General features: G+C 42.3%; 1 protein-coding gene and 1 long non-coding RNA gene across 4 annotated transcripts in view; both read right to left on the reverse strand.

Moving 5' to 3' along the window:
• LOC138759603 (uncharacterized) overlaps nucleotides 1-12,438 on the reverse strand; it is a 374,892-nt gene that overhangs the window by 71,746 nt on the left and 290,708 nt on the right. The window lies entirely within an intron of this gene.
• Nucleotides 589-12,267, reverse strand: LOC138759608 (uncharacterized). The gene is made up of 3 exons (XR_011354990.1): nucleotides 11,914-12,267; nucleotides 6,060-6,250; nucleotides 589-884 (listed from the first exon to the last, which is right to left on the reverse strand). It is a non-coding gene; the product is annotated as an uncharacterized lncRNA (long non-coding RNA).

Here is a 12,438-nt window from a genome sequence, read left to right on the forward strand (position 1 = left end):
AATGTAGAGCTGTGTTCCCCTGGAGAAAATAACAAAAACGGAGAAACAAATACAGTCCTGTCATAAGATCTGGCAGCCATACATGGCAGTGATTGGTTTCCCCGTTCCTTGCCATGGCTTCCTCTCCCTCGTACTGATCCCAATCCCAAGGAAAGTCAGGAATGAATATCGGTCCAGAGGCTGCCCACTGAGCTGCGACAATCCCTGACCCTTGTTATTTATTTTCCTACTGTTAAAGTTTTGTTGTTGGTTGAAGTTTGAGTGAGTTGCCTTGTTTTATGTGTGGGGGGAGGGGGATTGGTAGAGACATGGGGTTGTATATATAGTTATAAAGAAAATGAATATATGTTTATTTGAATGTGAACGGCCTTTGCTGGCAGGACACTGTATATGGCTGTACAGGCTTGTGTGAAAATAAAAATAAAATATTAATAAACAATGAAAAAGATTGAAAAGAAAGAATACATTGTTTAGTGCTTTGAAAAATTAATAATCTATTGACAGACTTTTGCCTTTTGGGCATGATGCCTCCTTTTGTGTTCACCGCACAATTAATTTAGCACCGCTCCTTTCAAATATCACAAGATGTTTTGCAAGATTAAAGTTGCTGTTTATTTTTGTCATTCATTTTTATGACCAATTCATGACCGACAGCTGGCATTAATTTCATATCCCTTGCTACTCTTGATAATCAAATTCTAAAACTTCTGGTAACTCACTTTCAACCTGTACCAGAATTGGCCATTAGTCATTCCTTCTTCATTGATATAGCCTGACCTTCTGGGCATGTCCTTCAACTCTACATTTCACAACTTTTATGTTCCATTATGTCCCCATGAACCCCTCTTGCAGATGTTCTCTAATATCAGCTTCTGTTGTCACAACTGAGGAAAAAAAGAGAAATAATGTGAGATCTGAGCTGAAAACTACTGTTGCTGGAACCTGCAGCGAACTACAAACTACTGAAAGAAACCTAAGGGTCAAGCAGTGTCTTTGGAGGCAAATAGATGGTTGACATTTTGGGTCTCTAAATAAAAAGAAGGGGGGGGGAGAGAGAGAGAGAGTGAGAGAGATAGAAAGTGTGAGGGAGAGAGAGTTACTTGAAGTTGTGATCTTTCCTATTGAGTTCAAATGTTGCAATGTGCCCAGAATTAAGATGAAGCTCTGTTCCTCAACTTTATGTATAATGTCATCCTAAATGAATCAGGAAATGTGGTGAAAAGACTAAGATTTCAACCCATGTGTAATGATAGTGATCATGTTTATATGGCCACTAGCAAGACCTTGATTATAGTTCCTGTTTGATTAGAGCAAGAGACAGTATGCAAGATCTATAATGGAGACTCGCAGCCTCGTGGACTGCCGCACAGGGCTCTTTACATCATCTTTAAATTAAAGAACTTTTTCCTTCATCCATGTGTTGTCTAAGAACTCACACATACGAATACAAGCTGAAACACCAAGAACATGTGCATGAGACTCGTGCATATTGGCAATGAGGCACTTTGTCTCAGTGTGAAGACATATAAATGGTGATTGTATCTGGTACATAAAATGTGGTAACACCATAAATGAATCAATATGTGAGTACAGACCGATGACACAATGAATGCACTTTGGCGGTACATCATTAGGCAGGCGAACCGTCCCCGCTTGTCACGCAAGCGCCGTGACGTGACACCGTCAAAATAACGCCGTCGGGTGTTTCCTCTTGACTTCGGCACAGGGCTCAGAAGCCCATGCTTGGTGACCCACATGACACCCCGGTGACGTCGGGGGCCCCAGCGCGGTTCTCAGCCAGGTCCAGGCTGGGAGTATAAGACCAGCCAGGCAGCCGGCAATAAATCACTTTTTGCTCACTGAACTCAACCCGACTGGTTGTGCGATCCTTCAGTTAGCAGCGTAGCCGCCGCTACAATTGGTGAGTCCGACAGGTTCAAACGTCTTTGAACCCGACATGAACGACCCTTTGATCAACACTATAGCCATCAAGCTTCCTGACTTCTGGGTTCAGGAGCCAGAGACCTGGTTCAGCCACGTAGAAGCTCAGTTTCATCTTCACCAGTTTTCATCGGATTCGACCAAGTTTTACCACGTGGTCAATGCCCTGGACCAGGCCACCAGCAAACAAGTGCTGCACCTCGTTCAGCACCCACCCGCGGAAGATAAGTACGGGGCCATCAAGTGGGTACTCACTGGCTCCCCCGGCCTCTCCAGGCACCATCGTGCCCCTCGTATGCTGCGCCTCAGTGCCAGAACCTGCACCCATTACCACCTTTCCAAGGTACACAGGCACACCAGAGCGCCCGTACAAGATTTCAAACATGTCCGGGAATGGTTCAGCCACATACATGTGGACATCGTTGGACCCTTACCCGTTTCCTGAGGTAACTGTTACCTTTTCACAGTGGTAGACCGCGCCACTCGTTGGCCTGAGGCGATCCCGATGCCAGATGCCTCCATGGACTTCTGCACCTGAGCACTTTTGAATGGTTGGGTTGCCCGGTTTGACGACCCGAACCACCTCACCGGTGATCAGGGCACCCAATTCACCTCTGCTCTCTGGGCACAGCTCGCCAACAGGCTGGGGATCGAGCTACATCACACTACAGCCTATCACCCACAGGCCAATGGGCTAGTCGAGCGATTGCACTTCCACCTAATGTCGGCACTTATGGCCCGCTTCACCGGCCCTGACTGGGTGGACACATACAGGCATCATCAGCCGAGCTGGTCCATGGTGCGCTGCTAGCCCTACCCGTTGAGTTCGTCAATGGACCTCACAACCCCCAGCAGTTACCGCACAGTCTACTTCCCCGCCTCTGGGCCCAGTGGATTCCTTAACACCCCTACCATTGCCCAGACACAGCACATGGCCTCTTACGTCCCCAGTGAGCTGTACTTGGCAGAGTACATTTTTATCAGGCGGGGCCCGTCCACAGCACCTCTACAAAGACTAAACAAAGGGCCATTCAAAGTTATCCAGCGTTTGGGATCCACTTTCACACTGGACATCGGTGGTAAGAGGGAACTGTTTATGGTGGATAGGTTAAAGCCAGCCCACCTCGACCCCACCGAACCAGTAGTTGTGGCCCAACCCAAGAAGCAAGGCCGCCCGGTAATAAAGGATATTGGCACCTGTTCTGGGGGTGGGGCAGGGGGGAGTGTGGCGGTAGGCCATTAGGAAGGCGAACCGGCCTTGCTTGTCACGCATGTGAAGGGGCAGCTGGCCAAAATGGTGCCATCAGGGGTTTCCTCCCGACCTCGGCACTGGGCTCAGAAGCCTGCGCTTGGCAACCTACGTGACGCCCTGGTGACATCGGGGCCCTTCAGCGCGGTTCTCAGCCAGGTCCGGGCTGGGAGTATAAGACCAGCCAGGCAGCCTGCAATAAATCAGTTTTACTTACTGAACTCAACCCAGCTGGTTGTGTGATCCTTCAGTTAGCCGTGTAGCTGCCGCTACAGCATTGTCTTTATATTTCTTGTATATATTATCAGTATTGGGACTGAAGTTTGTGTATGAAACTAAAAGAAATAAGCATGATGTAACCACATTTCTTATTCACAGGGCAGGTTTACTGTAAGGAAAATTTCAAAACCAATAAAGCACTTCAATAAAAGCACCTACTCATTCACAAAGGCAAACAATTTCACATGCACAATGCCTTGGTCTGTACGAGGAAATGCCTCCACACTGGGAATTTATACGCAACTATCAGAGCCAGAGACTAATTCATTTGAAGATTATGTCTCAATTTTCAAAAGGAGCTTTTGTAAACCATAGCTGCATTTGTATTGTGACAAACTGCATGACTTAAGGTAAAATATCAGATCTGATTATAAAACATACATGTTTCCGTGAAGTATAGGAGGGTGACCTTGTGAAGGTATATAAAATAATGTGGGGTATGGATAATGTGAATGGTCATTGTCTTTCTCCCAGTGTAATGAAGTCTAAAACTGTTCGATAGAGAGGGGAAATATTTAAAGGGGGCCTAAGGGACAGGGAATGGTGGATATTTGGAATGAGCTGCCAGAGGAGGTGGTTGAGATGGTTGCAATTACAGTGTATATGACATTTCCACCAATATATGGATATCGATTATGGAAATGGGCCAAATGCAGGCTAATGGGATTGGCTCATGTAGGTATCTGGGGTGACATGGATGAATTGGGCTAAAGTATCTGCTTCTATGCTGTGTAATTCTATGGTCCTAAAAGTAAGTGGACAGAGTATTGGAGCAAAGATATTAACATTTTATGAACCGAGGTCTCTGTGCTCCAAAAATCAAAAGGTTTTGAGGAATGGAAGTCAGGCTAATGGATGCTGAAATATATCAAATTTTACCTCTGTGATCCCTTCAAAAAGCCTAAGATGTTGCACCAAAATAGTGATGAATACAATTATTTACACACCTGAGGGAATGGTCACGATTTTGGGAAGATTTTCAGAACTCATAATGGTTCAACATCTGACTGATTGGACTCCATTTTTCACATTCCCTTCAAACTACTTCCAGCCGTTCTGAGCACAGCAATTTTTCCATTACTGGAGACCTCTAAATTCTCGTACAATAAATTGTTGGGTGTTATCTGTAGCCCCAGTAATGACACAGACAAAAGGCTGAGGGGAATGATGGGCTTTATTGTACTAGAGACTGCTGGTCTGGGTCCAGGCTAGGAAAATGAGCAGGAAGGAGAGGGGACTCGACCTTTATGGCCCGGGGTCAAATGGGCAGGACCAGGGAGGAGTCAAGGACAGGAAGACACCCGGAGGGCGGGCCAGCCAGTGCACATAATCATATCACCACAGAGACCAAAAACAGATTGGGTAACTGCCTCATGAAACACTTGTGTTCTGTTTCTTGTTCTAAACTTGAGCTTCCTATAGCCAACCGTTTTAATTCCCAAACTATTCCAACAGTGCAAGTGATCTCTCACTCCATCTCTCAAACCTTGTTCTTTATCCTATCAGGTCTGGGCCTCTCCCCCAGCTTCTTTTACCTGTTATATACATAAAATCATCTCCTTTCCTTTAGCTCCATACCCGAAACATTGGCTGACCATTTCTTCCAATGGATGCTCTCTGACCTGCCAAGTTCATCCTGCAATTCTTAACTTATGCACAGGAGTCAAATGATAATGATGCTGAGATCTTAGTAATGAGTTCGTCTCAAGGAACAGCCTGCCAGCAGAAAGAAGCCAGGGTGCATGTGCCATTGACCTCCAATGTGTAGTAATCTATTTAGCTTGTTTGTACCGTGGAGACGTCAGTCCAAATTCCATGTCATCAAGCAGTAAGTGTTGTGAAAAGCAGATAATTTTGTACCTTGCATGGTGAAGTTTGTTAATGATTCTCAGAGTACAACTTTAATTTTTATTGTAACTTCTTGATATCACACCTGTGAAGCCTGTGTGACATTTACTGTGCACTAGTTGTGCTTTGATGAAGGAAATCATCCAGAGCCAACAACCTCTCCAGCTACACCTGGAATGTGAGGACTTTCATGGACAATCCCAAGAGTGACTGACCTCAACATTATTCTGCTTTCAAAGCTCATGAACTCAGACTTTTTTGACATCAACCTCTCTGCATTGAGTAAAGCAGGATAAGCAGGCGATGGTCAATTTAAAGAACAAAATGCTAAAGCAAACTGAAGATGAAATACTGACTTCACAGAGTGAGCTTTACCAACTGGAATAGCCTAGCCCAGTATTACTGGCAGCTCTACTCATCAAAATTAGTAAATGCCTTCAATTACCTCAGCTCACTATAACCTCGCACCAACAGGTTGCAGTTACCAATGTATACACCCTCGATCTGGAGTTTCTGATGAAGTTGAGGGGGGTCTATATGCACTAATCTTGGAAACATTCAAAGCAAAAAAGCAAACTGATGCTTCTGAATGATCTCAACACAAGCGTGGAAAGGAACTCAATCCTTTGTCAGGGCCTGATTATCAAGGAAGGAGAAGGAAAGACCACCTCCTACCCCAACCTCCTCTTAATAACATATGTGAAGCATGATCTTTTTAAAATTTAAATTAAAAAGTCGTCACCTCTTTACTTCCTCAAGATACTGAGATCTGCTGAGTTTGTCCCAATGAACACCCTGTTTTGTCAGAGAGATTGGCTCAGACATCACAACATCTGGCTTTAAGCCCTGGTATATTCGGGGTTACATTACTGTCTCCATGAGGGACCTTAAAGTTGTCAACAGCATGAGCATCACTGATGATAATGGCAAGAGCTGCAGAAAAAAATAAGAAGCTGAACATGAGAGATATGTTTCATCAATGCTTTGGGTCGTGACACTATTTTCTGGCTCAAGTTTCCAGCATCTGCAATTCTTGTGTTTCTTTATTGATAACAGCTGGTCTGACCCCTACCTAATCCACTCAATTAGAACCATAGAAAACTGCAGCACAGAAAACAGGTCATTCGATCCTTTTAATCCGTGCCAAAATATCATTTCTCTAGTCCCTCTGAAATGCAACTATTAAAAACTTAAGTATTAATTAATTGTGTTTTTAAATGACAGAAGACTTCCTTCATTTTCTAACTTAACCTTATTCCAAACATTAATCCAATGTTTCAATAATGGAGCATCTCTGTCAGTAACCATTAGCGTTGGTTCCCATTTATAAATAAATTCCTCAGATATAGTTGTTCCGATCTTATTTAACTCCATTCCCAAATAGAGAAACAAGAAACCTTAATAGGCTGCTTTATAATAATTATTAAAATTAGGAAATGGTAATCCACCTAATTCATATTTCCATGTTAATTTTTCTAACAATATTCCAAAGAAATTTCCTAACTTGTTTATTTAAATCCTGAAAACTCTTTTGAGGTACAGAGATTGGTAAAGTCTGAAACAAATTTTGAATTCTTGAAGAAATATTCATGTTAATACAATTAACCCTTCCAATTAAAGTTATAGGTAAATTTGTCCACTTTTAAAAAATATTAATTTATTTTCTTGAATGATGGAATATAATTTAATTTATATAACTATTTCAAATTTACGTATGTATTCCTAAATATTTAGTTCCAGTATCAGTCCACTTGAATTGAATATCTTTTTGACATTGTGAATAATCACCCTGTACTAATTCCATTACCTCACTTTTATCCCATTTTATTTTATAACCTGAAACTCTTCCATGCTCTATCAATTTTTAATAAAGTCCAGTTAGTGATAATTTCTTTCTTTGGCTTGGCTTCGCGGACGAAGATTTATGGAGGGGGTAAAAAGTCCACGTCAGCTGCAGGCTCGTTTGTGGCTGACAAGTCCGATTCGGGACAGGCAGACACGATTGCAGCGGTTGCAGGGGAAAATTGGTTGGTTGGGGTTGGGTGTTGGGTTTTTCCTCCTTTGCCTTTTGTCAGTGAGGTGGGCTCTGCGGTCTTCTTCAAAGGAGGTTGCTGCCCGCCAAACTGTGAGGCGCCAAGATGCACGGTTTGAGGCGTTATCAGCCCACTGGCGGTGGTCAATGTGGCAGGCACCAAGAGATTTCTTTAGGCAGTCCTTGTACCTTTTCTTTGGTGCACCTCTGTCACGGTGGCCAGTGGAGAGCTCGCCATATAACACGATCTTGGGAAGGCGATGGTCCTCCATTCTGGAGACGTGGCCCATCCAGCGCAGCTGGATCTTCAGCAGCGTGGACTCGATGCTGTCGACCTCCGCCATCTCGAGTACTTCGACGTTAGGGATGAAAGCGCTCCAATGGATGTTGAGGATGGAGCGGAGACAACGCTGGTGGAAGCGTTCTAGGAGCCGTAGGTGGTGCCGGTAGAGGACCCATGATTCGGAGCCGAACAGGAGTGTGGGTATGACAATGGCTCTGTATACGCTTATCTTTGTGAGGTTTTTCAGTTGGTTGTTTTTCCAGACTCTTTTGTGTAGTCTTCCAAAGGCGCTATTTGCCTTGGCGAGTCTGTTGTCTATCTCATTGTCGATCCTTGCATCTGATGAAATGGTGCAGCCGAGATAGGTAAACTGGTTGACCGTTTTGAGTTTTGTGTGCCCGATGGAGATGTGGGGGGGCTGGTAGTCATGGTGGGGAGCTGGCTGATGGAGGACCTCAGTTTTCTTCAGGCTGACTTCCAGGCCAAACATTTTGGCAGTTTCCGTAAAGCAGGACGTCAAGCGCTGAAGAGCTGGCTCTGAATGGGCAACTAAAGTGGCATCATCTGCAAAGAGTAGTTCATGGACAAGTTTCTCTTGTGTCTTGGTGTGAGCTTGCAGGCGCCTCAGATTGAAGAGACTGCCATCCGTGCGGTACCGGATGTAAACAGCGTCTTCATTGTTGGGGTCTTTCATGGCTTGGTTCAGCATCATGCTGAAGAAGATTGAAAAGAGGGTTGGTGCGAGAACACAGCCTTGCTTCACGCCATTGTTAATGGAGAAGGGTTCAGAGAGCTCATTGCTGTATCTGACCCGACCTTCGTGCAGTTGGATAATTGTGATTGAGTTAAATATACCAACACATCATCTGCGAATAAACTAATCTTATGCTTGGTTTGATTTACCACAAAACCTTTCAATTGCTGTCCAGACGCATCATTTGTGTAAGGGGTTCTATAGCCAAAGCAAACAAAGATGGAGTTAAGGGACATCCATGCCTACTTGATCTAATCAAATTAAATGAATGTGATATCTGTCTATTAGTTATTACCTTAGTTTTAGGATTTACAAAATTAAATCCTAAACCAAATTTACTTAAAACCTTAAATTAAAAAAATCCCATTTTAATCTGTCACTTTTTCTGCATCCGATGTCACTGCAACACTTAAATCCCTTTACTTTTGTGCTAAATGAATTATATTTAATAACCTTATTTATTTTCAGAAGTTTGTCTATTTTTAACAAAACCCATTTGATCCATATTTATTAATTTAGGAAGACAATCAATAATTTTATTTGCTAAATCCTTTGCTATAATTTTATAATCAACATTGAACGCTTCCACCAGCGTTGTCTCCGCTCCATCCTCAACATCCATTGGAGCGCTTACATCCCTAACGTCGAAGTACTCGAGATGGCAGAGGTCGACAGCATCGAGTCCACGCTGCTGAAGATCCAGCTGCGCTGGATGGGCCACGTCTCCAGAATGGAGGACCATCGCCTTCCCAAGATCGTGTTATATGGCGAGCTCTCCACTGGCCACCGTGACAGAGGTGCACCAAAGAAAAGGTACAAGGACTGCCTAAAGAAATCTCTTGGTGCCTGCCACATTGACCACCGCCAGTGGGCTGATAACGCCTCAAACCGTGCATCTTGGCGCCTCACAGTTTGGCGGGCAGCAACCTCCTTTGAAGAAGACCGCAGAGCCCACCTCACTGACAAAAGGCAAAGGAGGAAAAACCCAACACCCAACCCCAACCAACCAATTTTCCCCTGCAACCGCTGCAATCGTGTCTGCCTGTCCCGCATCGGACTTGTCAGCCACAAACGAGCCTGCAGCTGACGTGGACTTTTTACCCCCTCCATAAATCTTCGTCCGCGAAGCCAAGCCAAAAGAAGAAGAAAGAGGTCTATATGAAGCTGGTTTTAATGGGTCTATCTTTTTTTAGGAATAACCGTAATTATCATTCTGGAAAAAGTTTCTGGAAGAATATGCAATCTAAAAACTTGTTCTACTTCCTGCATAAATAAATGAATTATTAAATCTTTAATTTATTTTATAAAATTCAACTGGAAATCCATACTCTCCAGGAGACTTATTATTTTGTAAACAATTAAGTTCTTCATAAACCTCTTGCTCAGTAAAAGGTCTATTCGAATCATCTTTTTCTATCTCAGTTAATCTAGGTAATGTTATTTGTGACAAATAATTATCTATAATAGTTTCATCCTGTAATGATTCTGATGTATATAATTTTTAATAAAATTCCCCGAAAGTTTCATTTATTTCTTGTGGTTTAAATGCCACTTTCTTATTATCTTGTTGTATTGCATTAATCATTCTTGGTTTGTTAAAAATTAAATACAATATTTCAGGTAATACTTTTTTGTTATTTTCATTTAAGAGCTTATTCAAGAGAGAAATGGTTTTAAAAGATCTTACATATTTAGAATAGTTAATTGTTGATGGAATGGTTAAAAAGTTTATTTCAATAGCATGTATGATGTTGCAAAAAAAAAACACCTAAATTAGGTTTATTTAAGTCAAGAGAAAGGCAGATATAAACAGATCAACAAATTTGGCAAGATTTATATAAAGAGGTTATGTCTAATACAATTAATGTAAGATATAGATTACTTCATTATAATTTTTTACATGTTATATATTACACCTTGGAAATTGAATACGTCGAATCAATGTTTTAGGTGTGGAGAAGATATTGGAACTTTTATTCATTCTTGTTCAAAAGTTAGTAAATTTTTACAACAGGTTACAGGTATTGCTTTTCCATTGAATCTTGAATAATTGTTGATGGGAAATTTTGAAAATATAACTCATAAATTATCTTTATCAGATTTTTAATTGAAATTTGTTAAACTAGCTTTGGTGACAGCAAGGAAATGTATTGCTGTTATTTGGAAATCAAATGTTTTATTAACATTAGGAAGATTGCAAACAGAGATTCCAAGCTGTCTTCCTTTAGAAAAAATTACATATAATTTGAGGGGTAAATATTCTGTATTTTTACAGATCTGGAACCCATATGCTTGAACATTGGGTTTGAAATTATAAATAATTCCTTTGAATCCTCCTGAACTGAAAGGTCTTCCCTTAAAAATAAATAATGTTTTTTATTGAAATGCTGTTTTGGATCTTTGAGCACCTTCTGAAGCAATCCAATTTAATATATATAATTATATTTATTATATATTTTAGCAATCTAGATTTTTTAGTAGGGTTTGGGAGGGAGGAATAAGTCAGGATTCTTTTTTCTTTTATATAAATCAACAGTTTTATAATAACATGATATATGATTTTCATTAATTGTTATGAGTTGACTTTAAAATATTCAAAAAAGACGTGAGCCCAAATTTACCATATCAGATGATAGCTCATTTAAAACTTCCAACAGTCTCTGAGTGAAGAAGTTTCCCCCTAATGTTCCCCCTAAACCTTTCACCCTAAAGCCATGTCCTCTCCTATTTATCTCTCCCAATCTGAATGAAAAGAGCCTGCTTGAATTCACTCTGTCTATTCCCATCCTAATTTAGTAAACCTCTATCAAATCTCCCCTCACTCTTCTGTGCTCCAAGGAATAAAGTCCAAACCTTAAAAAAAATACAGAGTATGTTGAAATACAGGTCATCAGAATTAATGTTGCCGTCAACATAGGCTGCATGTTTGCGAGCTAACAACAGGTCTGAGAGTTGAAAGCTCTGGAGCATTTTTATTCCTACCTAGAATAAAAGAGTTGCATTTTATATGCCTGGTACAAAATACATTGCCAGTGTGCCAGACAATATCTTTTTATTCTCAGGGCTAGTCACCCTAGCTTTGAGGGGTCATGTCTCATGAGCCAAACTGAGTTTTTTGAGGAAGGAGCAAAACAAAATGTTTTGGCAGTAGATACGATGTATGTGGATTTTAGACATTGGACAAGGTCCCACATGGTAGACTCATTCAGAAGGTCAGGTGGCACGGGATCCATGGAACATTGGTTGTGTGGATCCAGAATTAGCTCACCTGCACGAACCAGAGTGTAGGATAGTAGTAGTTGGAAGATATTCAGCCTGGAGGCCAGTAACTAGTGGAGTTCTGCAAGGATCCGTTTTAGGACTCTATGCACTTTGTGATTTTTCTAAATGATCTAGACCAGAGCTTCCAAACCTTTTTTAGCTCACAGAACCCTTTTGGACTTGGAAATCGTTGAACCCCAACCATCAATTCCAGTTTAAAAAACTTGTTATGTACACAAGCATAGTAAGAAAGTAAATAAACTCACCATCTTCCATGTTGAAATCATTTCTTGCCTTTAATTTACACTTAATAGGATGAATGGAATTGTTTCTTGTCTGTCCACCCTCTGATGTCACAATGGGGGGGGGGGGGGGGTCCTCGCTTGGTAGTTGATCTAGTTGGTGACTGACAAGACCAGTCTGCTGCTAATCTCACCTCCTCTGCCATGGCTGGTGAGGTGGGTGGGAGTTGGTCCTCCCACCAATGTCACAGTGGGGAGATGGGCCACAACCCCCACTGAGCATCACAATGAGGGTTTTGTCCACTGTTTGGCTGCAGGGACGTCACAACCCCACCCCCCCACCCCCTCTCACCCAGGTAATCGGCCGGGGTAGGACACTGGTGATGTCACCCACCACCACCAGTGTGATTTGACAGACGAGGTGAGATCCCCCCAGTCAAGCCTGTCTCCCTACTGACATCACAGTGGGGCTGCGGCTCAGTGATTGGCTGCGCAATTCCCCCTGCCCCCATCATTCCACCTATTGATTGGTCTGGAACCCGACCTCCG

The sequence above is a fragment of the Narcine bancroftii genome, chromosome 3 (assembly GCF_036971445.1).
Source record: "Narcine bancroftii isolate sNarBan1 chromosome 3, sNarBan1.hap1, whole genome shotgun sequence".
Lineage (NCBI taxonomy): Eukaryota > Metazoa > Chordata > Chondrichthyes > Torpediniformes > Narcinidae > Narcine > Narcine bancroftii.